The sequence below is a fragment of the Castor canadensis genome, chromosome 3 (assembly GCF_047511655.1).
Source record: "Castor canadensis chromosome 3, mCasCan1.hap1v2, whole genome shotgun sequence".
Lineage (NCBI taxonomy): Eukaryota > Metazoa > Chordata > Mammalia > Rodentia > Castoridae > Castor > Castor canadensis.
Window position 1 is genome coordinate 28814409 of NC_133388.1, and position 16803 is coordinate 28831211.

Below are 16803 nucleotides of genomic sequence, written 5' to 3' on the forward strand. Positions count from 1 at the left end.
AGCATTATAAACTATACACAAGAGCTCTCTTCTATATGACATGGGGAGGTTGGACCTTTTAATCAAATGACTTTACTTTTATCTTGCATCTGGAACTGTGACTCTTTTCATCAACCTGTGGCAGATACAGGGACCAGTAAGCTGGAAAGGTTGGTGTGTGCATATGCTTTCACTGATTTTTGCAGATACAGCTTCAGATATGTGTGCTCTTTTAAAACTGGGCATTTTCACACTAAAACCCTGATTCTGATGCTTTGCCTCTGAAGGATCCCCCTTTTCAAAAGGGTCCTCCTTGAAGGACTGGTCCCAACTGGTGTATCCAGTCACTGAGAAGTAGTTGGATCATGAGGGCACTAACCTAATCAATGGATTAATCCAATGACAGACTCATAATTTGATGGCATCATTGGTAGATGATGGAAACTTTCTACGATAGGGCACATCTGGAGGAAGTAGATCACTGGAAGTATTTCCTTGGGAGCTGTGTCTTATCATTGGACTTTCTGTCTGTCTCTCTGTCTTTCTGTGTGTGTCTCTCTCTGTGCCTCTTTTTTTTTCCCACCTTCTATGAAGTGAGTTGCTCTGTTCTCTCAAGCTCTCTCCACCATGATGTTCTGCCTCACCTCAGCCTCAAAGAATGAAACCATTACCTGACCATAGACTGAAACCTCTGAAACTGTAAGCCAAAATAAATCCTTCCTTCCTTAAGTTGATGTTCTCGAGTATTTGTCACAGCGAAAATAACAAAAGGCTAACATGCAGTCCTAGCAGAAGTTTCTCTGCCTCTTTAAAGAAAAGTCTTGCCATTTCTACTGTTTCTATCCTGACTGAATTCTAGACCTATTCTCTTCCCCACTCCTCTTTCAGCTCCAATCAATCTTGTATCTTAACATGTAGCAGTGAGAATGGAATCCTGGTTGAATGGGCTTCATATAAAATCCATCTTCCTGGAGGCAGTCACCTATTACCCCTAGGGTGATTTTTGAGCTGCATGAAGACATGTTTCACCTACTGCATTCTTTGTTCTGATCCTACTGCCAATTATTTGATAGGGGCCTAATAAATATTTGTTGAATAGAAGCGAATGACATTGGTAATAGATGGTTTTCTGCTATTAGCTTTATACAATATCGCTCCAACCACAAAATCCCCCTAAATCAATTTCTACTTTCCTGCACTCTCACTCACCAAGTACTCATGCAGTATAATTGACTTATGGCAACAAACTCCTGGAAATATTCTACCCAGGAAAATATTCCATAGGAAAGAATATAAGTTATTAAAACCACTCAATCTAATTAGTGTGTTTGTTACTACTGACCATTCTAAGCTGGCTCTTCTAGCACTAAGGCCTTGACATTTGCCAACTTAGGTGGTAATATTCCTTCTGTAGAAAGTTATCTTTGAAATGAATAAGCTAAGTTTCCTGAATGAAATTTTAGGCTATAAGCCAAAAATATACTGGGAGAGAAAATATATGGATTTTTTAAAAAAAGATTTGACAAGTCTTTTGATGAAAAGATTAAGCATGCTTGTGCCCTGAACCTATCACCAGCAACAAATACATGTTATGTACCTTCTATCTGCCAGACACTCAGTAGAAAATTAACTAGAGTAGGCATGGCCTAGCTTTCCTAGAGCATATTATCTCATTGAGAAAATACAGCATCTATTTTTAAAATAACAACTAAAAGCACAAGTACACACACAAAAGAAGCAAAACTGAAAGGCCCATCACTACAAATCGGGACTTCAAGTGCTAAGAACAGAACAGAACCAAAAATAATAAAGCCTGCAACCTAGAATCCTAAGCAATGCATGTTTCTCAAAGCCCTGATAAAATCTCAAGTAGGAAAAGAATTCCAGACTCAAAGAACAAATCAGTATGGACTATAAAAGGGGATTTTAGTGATCCTCATTTTTTTAAAAAACAAAATACTGGATTCAGTCATTCCACATGGCGTTCTGGAGAGACCCCACTGTCTAAGTACCTTACCTCCTAGCCTCCCTCCATTGTGCTTCTTGGAAGAGCTCCCGAATCCAGCATCAGATCCTTCTGTCTCATCTCATTCTGAAGCTGATGATCTTCTATAACTGACCAAGGCCTTAATCTTCATGTCTTTAAACCCTTTTAACACAATGGTCACAAGTGTTCTCTGCATTTAAATCAGACCTAGTTTCTTATCTGGTTTAGGAAACACCTGTGAAGCAAGAAATCAACCTCATATAGGTATGACTTAAATATCAACAGGAAGATACATTAGAACTATAAAGTACAAAATGGGACAGTAGAGAAGGCTCTGATGTTCTCAAAACCTATGTGGTTAGAAAAGGGTCTTGTGATAGCTACCAATATGGAGGCATGTTAGTGGTAAGCAGAAAGGCTTAATAACTTATCTTCTTTGATAAATCTATGTTCATTAATGATAACAACATACCAGGCAGTCTACTATGGTAGGCTGAATCTTTGCTGAAAATTCTTCATACCCACCCTGTTTTTTATTTATATAACCACACCATTTGCATGAGGCTTTGTTCTACCTTTCACTGGAATGGGCATGGTATACTAACCCACCACATGTTGGCTTCATCACAAGATTGTTCTTAACCAAGGGAATGTAGACAGAAGTAACAATGTGGAAAATATGGACTAACATCTCGGGCGGTGTTAAATACTTCCATGTTCTCTCTTGCACTTCTTCCATTGGTCAAGAGGAGAATATTACCTGAGTAGCTTTCATTGAAGGAGAATATGGAGACCATGGAACAGACCTGATTCTAACTTAAAATCTTGAGCCATACTCAGTCATTTCACAGCTTGGAACTGAGCCAACCCAACCTATTCATAGATCTGTGAGTATAAAATTCAAATACTGCTTGGTGAAAACCACTAAGTTTTGTGATGGCCTATTAACATAACTAAGGCAACAGCTGGCAAATATAGCTACTGTGAAGTCATTAAAAATCATATTTTTGAAGATTTCTTTATGATGAGACAAAGGTCATATAGTGATAAACTGAAATTATGCTATAATTTTGCAATTATGAGATCATTTTTGAAAAAATTGGGAACTAAAAAAATCAGAATCAAATGACATTAAAATATGTTTACATATTACATGTATTTGCTGAGAGGAATATAATGAAGCATACCAATATGTTAATGATGACCATTTCTGGTTGGTATAATTACATTCATTTTTGTTTATTTATTTTTGTCTGACACAAAATAGGTGCTTGGCTAATGTTGGTTAAATAAAAATGTTGAATTAACAAATTGCTCTATATTCTAAATTTTCTACAGTGAACATATTACTTTAGTAATCATAAAAATCAATGTTTACTTTTTTAAAATGAAGATCCATGCTCCATAATGTTGGTAATATCCCACTAATGACAATTCTTTATGAGGTTTCTTCCCAATAGTGGTAAACACCCGCAACAAAGCTATAATCTGGAGATTGGTTTATTGAATACTATTTGATGAAGACAGAATAACAGTCCTACCAGAGTCAAGATTAATTATATCAATTGCTCAGTCAAAGTGCTCAGAGATGCCATTCTGTAGTAAGAAGAAATGGAAGGGGTCTGTGTTCTTCACCTAGAAAAGAAACTAAATATGAAGGGATCACGAGCAAGCAAATGAGGAAAGCGAAAGAAAGGCAAGGAAGAAGTGAGATTGCTGACAGGAGAGAGGAAAAAGGGGGCAAAGAAAATTTACAAAGAAGCAATTCTGCCAAGCATCACCCTGAGACACATTCTTTCACCATCACACCATCACCACCCATCTCCATTTACAGAAAGCCCAAGGGGCAAATGCCACATTAGGCGGTCAGAGTCTTCATGGAAGCTGCCAAGTCCTTTACTTGGATAGGGATTGCTATTCCATGGCACCACTCTGCACTCCTCAGTTACATTTTAGCCCCTTGGTTTTAGAGTCATGACTCTCCCTTGTTAAGACTTTTGTTAATTTGTTACAGTTCAAAAAGAGATAGCTTCCAGGCTAGACAATGTGCCTGTAGAGGCATTGGGGCACTAACTTCCTCTCCTATCTAGGTAACTGCTAGAGACCAGTCACCTTATAGCTTTGGAAAGCTTCCATCTCCAGGCCAATCATCCTGAATAGGCAGGGGTCAATTTCATTGCTCTTGGAGGGAAGAACACATTAAAAAATAGACTTTCCTGCAACAAATCTAAAAAATGAATAGCCAAGGAAGAAAGGACTATGTGGGATTAATCAGGGAGCAATAATGAAGAGGAAAGAGGGAGAAAATAAGGGAGACAGGGGAGAGGCAAAGAAACAGGGAGCAGTCAGGAAGACTAGAGTATCACTCACCAAGAGCTCCTTTATCCAAGGAGAGTTACAAGGTCACTCCTTGTTGCAAGTGGCAGAAATGTCTGCCCTGGATACCAAGTCTGCCTCTCCTTCAATCTGAGCTTTATTCTTTCCATGCCTGCCCACCTGTTCCTATGAGCAGCACAGAATCTTGCCTTTCTGCAGCTAATGCTGGGTTACAGGAATAATTGCTACAGAGCCAGGAGGCTAGGAGTCAGCCTAAGGAAGCTCCTGTAGGATTCTCTTCTAGCCACATCCCAACTTCCCAGAAAGTCCTAATCTACTGCTGGAGGTGAGGGTGGGGACTGTGGTGTCAATGAGTAGTAGGCATCAAGTTTCTCTGAATTGTTTGATAATAAATCAGAATTCAAACCTAAGTATAGTAAACTTTAGAATTATTCCTATTCATTTAGGATTTCATTAATCCTTTTATTTTGTTCTTCCACAAACAGACACTAAGCTCCTTTTCCTTTTCTATTTTTGGCACTGTGAATGCATACTTAATGACTCCCAGCCCAGAGAAAGAGACAGGCAAGGGAAACAAGCATCACACATGACCAGGTTCATGGCTGAGAAGTTTGAGTGTATGCATGTGCAGACACACGTGGGTATGGATATAGGTATGAATTAAACAATGTCTCAGCCCTAGATATATTGTGATAGAGAAAATTTCTAGTCCTGAACTGTACTCATTTCAGCTTCCTCCTCTTCCCACCCCAAATTCCAAGGAACATTAGAGTTCTTCTCTTCCATTCAAGTACCAAGTATGGAAAGAAAATATGGACAGTTTTCCTAAATCTTGAATTTATCACAAATGGATAGCTCCCATCTCTGCTTATTCCTTATGTTTACCCTCTGAAAGTCCTAAAACAGAAAACAGACAGGGTTAGAAAATAAAAAAGGCAATTTCCAGTTCTCATAGATTTTTCTTCCTCTGAAAGTACCCGATCCTTCCTCCAAGGCCTTTCATTTTCAAAAATGTCAAAATGTAAGAGTAAACCAAACAGAATGGTTAAAAAAAATTCCTACATCTAGTATTAGCTAACTTTGTTATTTAATCTTTCAGATCCTTGGTTTAATTATCTAAAATTATGAAGATACCACGAACTTTATAAATGTGCTCTAAAGAGGGAATAGCACTACTCCCTATGTATTAGACACAAAGTCACAGGCATTATGCTAAGATTCCTACACACTCACCTTATCCAAGTATCACAACAACCTCAGAAAGACCTTTTTTATAGAAGTTTGCTGAGTCGCCAGAGGGGCTAAAACACATTCAAGATCACCTAAAATATGAGTGATGGAACTGAGATTCCAATCCAGTTCTGTCTTCCTCCTATATCATGCATCCATTTAAATATTCCCTTTGGGTTGAATTTCAGTGGCTTTGATAACTTCAGTACAACCCTACACTCTCCCCAGGTTTACCCTCTTGTGTGGAGATGATCAGAAATCGCATGTGTAGACCACTTCTTTCAGCATCTCTTTGTAAACAGATGTGTTGATAATGTAAGGTTTAGGTAATGAGATTTTCCAGGCCATAAGTTGCTAACTGTGAATTAATTGCCTAGCTTATTTGCAGTAAATATAGGACCTATTATATGTAAAACCTCACAAGGACCCACTGAGGTTGCACAGAAAGATTCTGAACTATTCTATCTGAGTGTCCCTCTATGAGCTACCTAAGACAACAAGCCCAAAGGCACAAAGCAAGAGAACCTCTTGACTTGTTCTAGGATGAAGAGCTCTGAGCTAGGATTCAAAATACTGGGTTACAAGTTCCAGTGTGTCTAATTAGTACTTTTGCTGATTTTGTATCAGCAGATTATTGGCAAAATTGTGATTTTTTTGGTCTTATGACATCCCGAGGTATCCCTATAGTCAAAAAAACTCAGCTTTACTTTTAAAATTTATGATTTAACCACATGCAATCTAGGACTATTCTGAGAAATAAGACGAGGTAGTAAATATGATGCTACCTAACTGAGCCCAAGGAATTTTTTTTCCAGATAAGAAAATAGCAAAGGCACTCTTCCCCCATAAAATTGCCAGTATCCTACTGGCCACCCAAACCCACAGTCTACATATGTTACAATATCTGATATCCAGTTACATTATTACCTGTAATGCATGCCCACTGTGTGGACAGGCATGGCCACTTCCAAAAATTGCCCTGGACAGGAAGCCATCCTTGGTGAGCCTTCCTCCTTAGTGAGTACACAGCCCTCTTCCATCTTCCCCCATGCCCTTCCATGGCTGCTGGATTATTAGGGAGCTCAAAGTCAGTCAAAACAGGTGACTGATTGAAGACACTAGTGATATTTATCTTGAGAATTATTCATAACATTTCAGTGGAAGAATAATAATCATCTTCTAATAACTAAAGTCTTTTGTAGAAGAGGGTTTAAGCTTAATCTTTTCTATATAATCCCAGTGTTCATGCCAGAGAAGTACCTAGAAAATGTTCATTGAGTGACTAAGTGCTATGTGACTCTGAAAGTCTAAACCAAGACCAAAAGAAAGGCAAAAGAATAGAGATTTCAGTTCAATGTAAAAAGAAGATTTTTAGCTGAAAGTAGAATGGTTACTTCATGAACAAGTGAGATCCCTTGTTTTTGGGACCAGAAGAGACTATAAATCACAAAAGAGCAGTCTCACAGGAAGACCCAGAAGTGTACCTGAACTTCTAGCTGGATGACCTAAGGTAAGTTAACCTATCCTTACAGAAGTTCCTCAGATGTAAATTAAGAATGAAAATAGGACCTATCTAATACAGTAAGTGCAATAAATAAATTAACTAAGTACTTCTAAGTATTTAAAATAGCATATAAAGAAAAAATAAATGCTCCCATGTAGTTAATACAACCATTTATAGGAACAGTCAGGGGAATATGCATGCATCAAATATTGAGTTAGACTCAGAAGTCTTAGAGGTCCTTTTCGACTTACAAATATTCATCTGTAACTTTGTGAAAGACCTGCCCCCTTCCAATCCTCAATAAATGTTTCATCACCTGTACAGCCTTCTGTAATGTTATTTATCAATCTTTTGTCCTTCCAGCTCCACTCCCAACATAGCCTAGACTTTGAGGATTTCCTCAGGAGGAGACTCCATCTTACAGTGGCTAAGACTCTGGGTTGTTTGTGAAGAAAGTTTTATTTCAGACTGAGCAATGGAACATGAGAGCAGAAACAGCTGGCTGGAGATGAGGTCTCTGAGCAGCTGCCTGCTGTGGCAGCATGGGGACATTAAGAGTCAGTCACTATCTTCAGACCCAGAAAGGATATCTTCAGGGGTGGGAAGAATTCAACTAAACAAACATCAGAACAGTTATCTTTCCTTTACAACATCTCTGATGGAGATAAAGAATATGCCAGCCCTGGTTGATGTCAGTATGAGGCCCTGGGCAACTATAAGAAAACAATATTCAAATACCAGCAGGCCACAGCAGGAAGTTTCAGACAAGGGGCCTGTGGAGAAGATTAAAATCTGAAAGGCTCAGGACTTTCCTTCCCTGGGGGAATAAAAAAAGGGGAGCTAGCTAATCCCACAGATTTCATAAGGTTTCTGATTTACTGGCCTCTTAGAAGACTCTGTTGGGGTTTGTCATTTTGATGAGAAGGCCTAGCTGTAAAGGTTAAACATGCTAAGAAGCATGAAATGATCTTCTCCAAGAACGATTGCATCTACTTGCCAGGAAATAGCTGTCCAACAGCCCACAGAAGGGGGTCTTTCCGGAGTTGTTCATGCCAGGAATTTCCGCCCTTACCCCCAGATGCACTTGTCATTCCCAAACTCTCTCTGTTGGACTGTGCTTATTTATCATTCATGGCGTGTGATGGGATTGGTAACAAAGAGAGAAAGCGAGAAGAAATGTATACATGTCTCTTCCCTTTGTATGCATTCCCTCTGAAACAATTGTCAACGTGTTAAGTAAAATTTACCAATGAGAACAAATTACTGGAGATTGATTGAGTGTCGTTGCTATAATCCCATCATTCTATTACTTAGTAATTTACAGGTACATAAACATATATCTTTAAAATATATATATACAGATCTTGCTCTTTCCATTCAGGGGAACAGAAATGAGGGGCTAAGGACATTATGTTCTATACTTTATGTTTCCTTATCTAAAATTGAGGGGTAGGGATAGTTTTGCTATATAATATCTAAGGCATTGTCCTACTGGCAAGATAAATGATTCTATGACTCTTTATAGTCTGCCTGGTTTCCTTTGGGTCAAGCCAATTTAAAGTTTTAGATTTGGGGGCTTCTATTCATGATTGTGACATGTCTACTGGTTCCTTCCCTTCACAACTTCAGTTGGATTAAAACAGAGCTTATAATGAAATAAAGTAGAGAAAGGTGTCAGGAACTGTAGGGGAAATTATACACAGGCTCTTTATGCACGTAAGTATATGCATGCCCTCAGTATTGGTGTTAATGCTATAAAGCCCAATGGAGAGGTCAGAGTAGGGAGATATTAAAAATATGGTTTCCCCATCTCTAAGGAATGAATCTTTTTTAGTTTAATCTTGCATCTGACCACTTTTTACAATACAAAGAAGGACAAGGTACAAGCCATTTTTCCACCAAATATATATCAAAGCTTGGTTGAGATCATCATAGTTGCAACAGACTATTTTTAGCACAATTCCTCAAAGACTTAGGACTACAGCAGCCATGTGTAGATTCCACACTCAAACCCTTTGGACTGTAGAGAAAAGTATGCTCTGGTATGTTCTTATGGCCCCACCTTCTAGTTTCAAGCTGTACCCGAAATCATATGCTGAAACACAGAAATCATATCTGTGCTCTTTCTACAACAGAAGAAAAATGGTGGGGAAACACAAGCCCTAAGCCAGGCACTGTTGGCTCGCACCTGTAATCCTAGCTACTCAGGAAGCAGAGATCAGGAGAATTTCAGTTCAAAGCCAGTCTGGGAAAATAAATTGAGAGACCCTAGCTTGAAAAACCCTATCACAAAAAATTGGGTTGGTGGAGCGGCTCAAGGTGAAGGCCTTGAGTTCAAACCCCAGTACTGAAAAAATAAAATAAAATAAACACCAGCCCTAAAGCATTTCTTTCTTTCTTCCTTCCTTTCTCCTTCCCTCTCTTTCTCTCTCTGTCCCTTCATCCTTCCTTCCTTACATGGTACTGGGAATTGAACCCAGGGTTTCCCACATGCTAGGCAAGTGCCGTACCACTTGAGCCACACACAACCCCACCACTTTGGCTTTATGTTTTGTTTTTGAGATAGCGTCTCACTAACTTTGCCTGAGCTCACCTTGAATTCAAGATTCTCCTACCTCTGTCTCCCAAGTAGCTGGGAGTATAGGTGTGAAATACCACACTCAGTATTATTTTTCATTTTTAAATTACTAAACTTCAGATTCAGAAAGGGACAAATTAGATTTCCTGTCTACTTGTGTACACTATTTGACTCTAAAACAAAGCCTCCCAATGAGACAATTAAACAGCCACTGTTGATATCATCAGTGGTAAATATGGAAACTGAGGCACAGAGAGAGGGTAACTCATACATTTGGACTGGCACCAATGCAGTTGTAGGTTTGACTCCTTACTGCGTATCCTCAGTGTTGGCTGCCATTCAGCTGTTTGTAGTTGGTTCTAAGTCCTTTTGACATTGTCCCTTCTACATCCATTAGCGGTGTCCCCAAATTCAACCTCCATTCTTCCTACCTCAGGGCTCTTATCTTTCACTCCTGCTTTAGTGCCAATGCAAACTTCATGAATATGCAGTGATCTGTGGGCCTTCTATATACCTTTTCCTTTGCCTGGAATATTGTTTTCCTTGTCTGCTCTGTCTGGGACAGAGACTCCTGCTCCTCCACCAAGCTTCACCCCCAGTGTCACCCAATCTGTGTTGCTTTCCATGGTATTTCTCCCTGCACTTATGTCCCACTTCCTTCAACATCAGAACAAGGTGATACGTTTATGAAGAGAATCACAATCAATGCCTTTGGATCTCACGTGTTCAACATGGTCCTTGGCACATAACAGTTGGCACTGTGGAATGAATTGGGCCTTAATTTCTTCATCTATGAAATTAGGATAATGATATCCATCCTGCAGAAAGAATGTTAAAATCTAACATAAAGCAGAAATATAATTCTTTAAATAACTGTTAGGTCTATTAACTTTCCTCTTAATCCAAACTAGAGTGAAGAAAGAGTCACCTATCTGTGAAAAGAAACATGAAGTCAGAGTTGCTAGAAAAGCCTGCAATAATCCCCTTGTTGTTGCATTTCAAAGCACTTGTTTCTCATAATTTATCTGTATCTCAATTTATTTCATTACAATGGGTAGATGTCTGCTGGCAGTGAAGTCACTTTCAGCAAACACAGTAATAAAGTTGTGGAGCCGTCATCTAAGTGGTCACCATGTCCCTGTGTTTGACAGCAATGCAGCCAGTAGTGGGTGTGCTGTGGTTCTAAGCAGCTCTCACGTACTCACTGCACCAAACTGCTGACCCTCACATTCTCAGACTGAATTCAGGTGGAGGTGTAGATTTTTTAAAGATCTCTGAAGTTTTCAGCCTGCCCTGAGACCCCTAGAGTGTCAAGGCTCCATAAGAACAGAACAGACTTCTCTAACTCTCTCCTTTGAGAAGAGGGGCATTGGTGACCAGTGGTATCTCAGACTCTGACCAGGTAGAATAAGTCCAAGCTAGGGTTCTCTGACTATGGCACATTTTCTTGGGATCATACAATCCTGTCCCTGGAGAAAGGGAACATACAGAACTGGAAGAGAAAAGAAGAGACTGAATCTGAGTGCTGAAAAGGTTGCCACCAGAGACACATCTGTATGACTTAAGCAATAACGGATAAGAATAAATGAGGATCTTTGACTAATGTCAATGAATTATATATTTCTCAGATACATGTCATTATCTATCAACATAGGGCGAAAAATGGGCCAACCAGACCTTTTAATGGTCTGGAGAAATCCAAGGTTCTATTTAATCCATCAAAGATTATGCACTATGGATCTGAAGTGAACTCAGTATACCAAGGCATTCATTTTCTTATGTAAATGTATCAGAGAAGTGAAAACTTCATCACACTACTGACATAACTAATCCCAGCATCCTAGCTCAGAGAGTTCTTCACATTGCAAGAAACAAGGACTCACGTTCTTGTCCTGCCCTTCACTCACCTTTATTCCTCTATTTGGGAAAAGGGAAGACATTGCCAAGCTGATGACATTTGAGATTCACAGAGTTTTAGAGTTGAAGGGCCCTGAGAGAGCATGAAACCCAATTGCCTCATTATATTTGTACAGAACAGAGAGGCCAGAGGATCCAAATAACTATCTCAAGGTCATGTATCTAAATAAAGGACCTGGCTGTCCCTGGGGGATGGGAGCACAGTCATGAGGCATGTCCCCTCCTCAGTGACATTGAGACTGGCAACCTCTACCAGTATTACATTATTTGATCATGGAGTCCAGGGCTTTTGTTGTTCCCACACTAGTGAGTTAGTCTAAGACCCCAGTGGATTCAAAACAATGGATCATGACTAACTATCATGTTAGTCATCTCTTGCTTTCTAATTGTTATTTCTTTTTTCTTATGATTGCTCCCCAAATCATTGTCCTTGGCAGATGCCATTAAAGTTTGCAGATTACTTCTCCATCCCTTCTGCAAGACTGTAAGCTTTTGAAAGACAGAAACATGTTCTCTACAAGTTTGTGTCTGCAGGATTTGGCTCACCAAGAGCGAAGCACAAAAGACCTGAGACCTATTCATGACATCCCTACATTAATGTAGAAGTTCCAAAGAAGTATCATAGTTTCATTTCCTACAGTTCTCGGGCCCAAATACCACCAAAAGTAAAGCTACTAAAAGTAGGGATGTGATGCGTACCCAGAGGTTTTGATAACCTCACTTTAATGCTCTGAGGAAGACACAAATAAAATTTCAGCTTTTCATAATCATGTACTGCACACTACATGTCCAAAGAAGAGACTGATGTGATTTAACCTCCACCGACAGTACTGGGGAGGAAGAAAAGTGGACAGATGCAGGGTGCTTTTAGACAAAACTGTCAGGATTTAGTGAGATAAAGCGAATGTTATAAAGAAAATGCCCAAGGACAGTGGTGATACCATTTACCAAAATATGAAAAACTAAAAGAACTTTGGTTCAGGGAGGAAGAACTCAAGATTTCTGTTTTTCAATGATGTAATCAAGATACCTATCAGACCTACTCTCCTTGAAAAATATCCTCAGTAAGACAGAACATCATTGTACATACTAGCTGCCAGGCACTGAGCTTAACAACTGAAATGTATTTTCTCAAACTTTTAACAACCTTAGGAAGTGGGTGGGTTGGTTCTAGTTCAAAAATCTATTTCTTCTCAAGGGGTCATCCCCACTTATACATAGGGTGATCTCTCATATCTATTCTCCGGTCAGAGAAGCTGGTGGAGGTATAGACAGATGTGACAAACTGAACCAACTGTGTTTTCTTTTTGGAAAATGAAAACTCTGAATAGAAAATTCAGAAGTTAGGAGTCAGAGGTACTCAGTCACAGTGCTCTGAGTCCCTAGTACTGCTCTCCTTTCTTTTCTAATATACAGCTAGTGAGATCTGCATTTGATTGATATTATTCCACTAATCATCTAATAAGCCATTTCCATAGTCCATTCTGTAGCTTGCAACCAAAAACCCCTTAACCAATAAAAATAGTGTTTCCCTTTTACGGAAAAATGAATTTAGACTTTAAATAAGTACTTGTGCATCATCTTGCTAATACGTGACAAAATCAACATATGAATCAAGGTCCGTCTCACTCAAAAATTCATATCATTTACTAGGGCCACCCTGCCTGTAAGCACTGTAGTTAAGGCCATTTTTCTTGACATATATGGAATTGTGCTGAGTCCTATTTGCTTTCTCACCAAGTAAATTCCACATATCCACATACCTTTAGAAAAGCTATCCAGGGAAGAGGACAGAATCTTCAGTGAACTAAAATTTAACCCTGATGATCTACTAATGAATCCAATCCTTAGACTTCCTTTACTGGGACTTTTATCCATTGAGCTAAACAGTTTGGTCATACTGACAAGGAGAATATATCAGTGTTGACCAAGCTCAAGTGGTCATACCTTCTCAAGAAGGAAAATATCCAGAACAGACTAAAGACAAGCTCAACTATACTTATGTCCAATAGGATTTCATAGAGTAGCAAGTGTTTTCCCAATAGATTAAAACATTTTAACTAAACTGATTAGAGCTACATAGCTATAACAGGCCTTTGGTTTTTAGGCTATGGGGCTGTCTTGCACATCCTGATGAATAGGACACAATATCTAAAGTTAATCAGGACAGGCAGAGACAACTACATCTTCTTAGAATATCATCAGGTCATGCTGAGAAGAATCTAAATACAATATCAGGTAAATTTTCAGAAGTCAAGATTTAAGTTGTTCATCTTCTGTTACAGAAGTGATCTTATGAGGTAGAAGCAAAAGTCATCCAATTTTACTATAAGAGAAAGATACCAGGTCCTAAATACTTCTGTATGTCCTACTTCCCTTGCCTTAGTCTCTTATCTTTGGCTGACAACTTTGATCTGACAGTTGTCCCTTAGATTAATCTTGTGTCCTTGGACAATTTTCATCTAGTGCCTGAATTGAGCCATGCCCAACTCTGAAGTCCAGTTTTCAGCATCCCACCCATACTTTTTTCCATTTACATTGCCTCTTCCTAACACTACCATTCCTGTTGTGAGACCAGTGATACTCGCCTCCTATGAAGCCCCAGTACGGGACCGTGATTAGACTAACTGGAGCACACTTGCCTTAGGAATTTGCTTAGGCTCATCACCTTTAGTAAAGTGGTAAACTCTAGTCGTATGGTTAAACATTCTAGGAAAAAAATTACAGAATGGCAAATAGAGTAAAGAAGATGATGTTATAGTAGGTAGAAAAACATTCCTAATCCAACATGCTCCTGCATAAAAAAGGATACCACTTTTCCTTCTCTACTCTTAAGAAATGCCCATTGTGGATGCTGAAGGTCAGAGATAGAAAGAGACAATAGTTTTGTTAGAAATAGGAGCCAAGACGATCCAATAAGCTATGGGTCCCCTTCTTCCCTCACATAGTTGTGGCCACTTCACTTATATTCCCTATAATTTCCCTATAGACGCCCATCATATCATTTACTATACATTAAACATTTCCCATATTCCCCTTTGTTTCTTTGGAAGGATCATATGCCTCTCGATCAAAAATAGGACCTATATAAGGGCTTTTGTTAAGCTTTGTTTGCTACCCTGTATTTACAACAATGATCATAGTGCCTCAAATATACTAGGTAGGGCCCCAATAAGTATCTATTGCCTGTATGAAAATTGGAGAAGAGATATTCCAAACAGTATCCACCAACAGATCAGTTTCAATACAGAAAAAGCAATGTCATTTGGGAAGCTCTATTTTTTTTGCTAGCAGAGTGAAATCCTATGATTTTTCCACTCCACTGATTCATTCTGAACATGGTGTCAGGAACAATAGAGGGGCAAAAAACAATTAGTGGGGGAACAAAACAATCAGTTGAACCGTCCAGAATTTGAGCAATGTATAGATCAAATGTCTTAAATTTGCTAAGCTTCTTCTCATTTGGCCAGAATGGATGGTTCTTGGCTGCACTGTACCAAGAATAATTGTCCCTCATATATCCCCAATCAGCTGCCTTTTAATGACTAGTCAGAAGTGACAATGTAAAGGGTGCAGTGACTTTCACTGTACTTGGGCACTTTTGGACTAACTCCCATTGATTTGCCCTTGGAATCAGGGAGCTCATAGACACCTTGCACAATTGGCCACAGTCACTGCTCCTTGCCTCCAACAACACAGCATCTCTGAGTTAGAAGAGACCCAAGAGGAAGAAGTGAGATGTCTGAGGTGACCTTTAGTTCTTATGCTGCTGTTGTAGACAGTGGAATATCTACAATACCATGGCTTACATCAATACAGTCTCCTGAATCTCAGCAGTCCATGACCTCTTACCCCCCCCAAGCCATCACCAGGGCAGACTATCCTACAAAGATATTTGGAAAGAGTTAAGGTACTTGACAGACTGATCAGACCTATGTGACCTATTTCTATTCTAGATGGCTGCCTCATTTTAGCTCATATTCTGGTAGTTGCTGCATTGGAAATTCAGTGAATCCAAACTCAAGTTCCATAAGCTACAAAAACATTCTCTTGCCTAGGTGTGGTGCTGCATACCTGTAATCTAGGCTACTACTTATTAAGTGGAGATTGCCCACTTATTTGAAAAATAAGATAGGGGTGGGGGATACATGTCTGTAATTCAGCTATAGGTAGGAGGATTGTGGTTAAAAACCAGCTCTAGGGAAAAAAATTAAAAAGACCTTATCTGAAAAAGAACTAAGGGAAAAAAAGAGTGCGTTGAGGGTATGGTTCAAGAGACACAGCCCCTACCCAGCAAAGTGTCACAATCTGAGTTCACACTCCAATACTACCCAAAATAATAAATGAATACAAATAAATAAATAAATTTCTACTTTTCTCTTCTAGCTTAATGTCCTTGTCCTGTTGTTGGTCTGACACTAAGAAAGATTTGCAGTTCCCTTTGGAATGCACCTTAACTAGTAATCCAGTTGTCCTCACAAAAACCACTCCTTGAAAACACCTTCTCACTGGTCATTCAGCACCTGGATCCAGCCTGGTCCGGGATCCCTCCCCATTACCAGACTTCTGATGCTTGGACAATTCCTGGCTACTACTGGTAGATGAGATTCTGCAGATCTGTTCTCAAGACATTCTTTCCTCCTCTGAATCTCCATGTCTTCCTGCTGTGCTCCATCAACAGAGCCTATGCCGAGAAGCCACTACCTTGGATCCTTGTATTATTGCTTTTTGTGTAGATGTCTCAACTCCTTCGCTAGATAAATGATAAACTCCTTGTGGGTGGGAATGATGTCTATTAAAGATGCAGTATTCTCAAAGCCCCAGGGCTAGTCCTCAAAAAATGGGTAACCATGTAAAGTATTATTCACATACAATACAAGATGTCAGCCCATGGATAGCAGCATGACTTTGTGTCCTGGCATACAAAAAATATAGATGAAGCTTTAATGTAGATACGGCTTATGGACAAGGATCTCCTCATCTTGATGTTGCCCCTTTGCAACCCTCTCTTCCCCAATCCATTCTGACTTTGTTCAGAAGGGAATAAAGCAAAGTGTTCAGCCCAACCTGGACTTCGCTCAGTTCCTCAGCTCTGCCACAGCCTCACATCTGTCTCTTGGCACACAACATGCCTTCTGTTTAGCTCACCCTCCTTCCTCCCACTTCTTGAATGGTCTCATGCCTACTCATGCATCATTTGAACTTAGGCATTTCTTCTTTACAGAAGCTTTGTCTGAATCCCTACAGTATGTTGGGTCTCCTCACAAGGAC

At 39.5% G+C, this 16803-nt stretch overlaps 1 protein-coding gene across 31 annotated transcripts in view; it reads right to left on the minus strand.

The window, feature by feature from the left end:
• Nucleotides 1-16803, minus strand: part of Nrxn3 (neurexin 3) — a 1521272-nt gene that overhangs the window by 994700 nt on the left and 509769 nt on the right. The window lies entirely within an intron of this gene.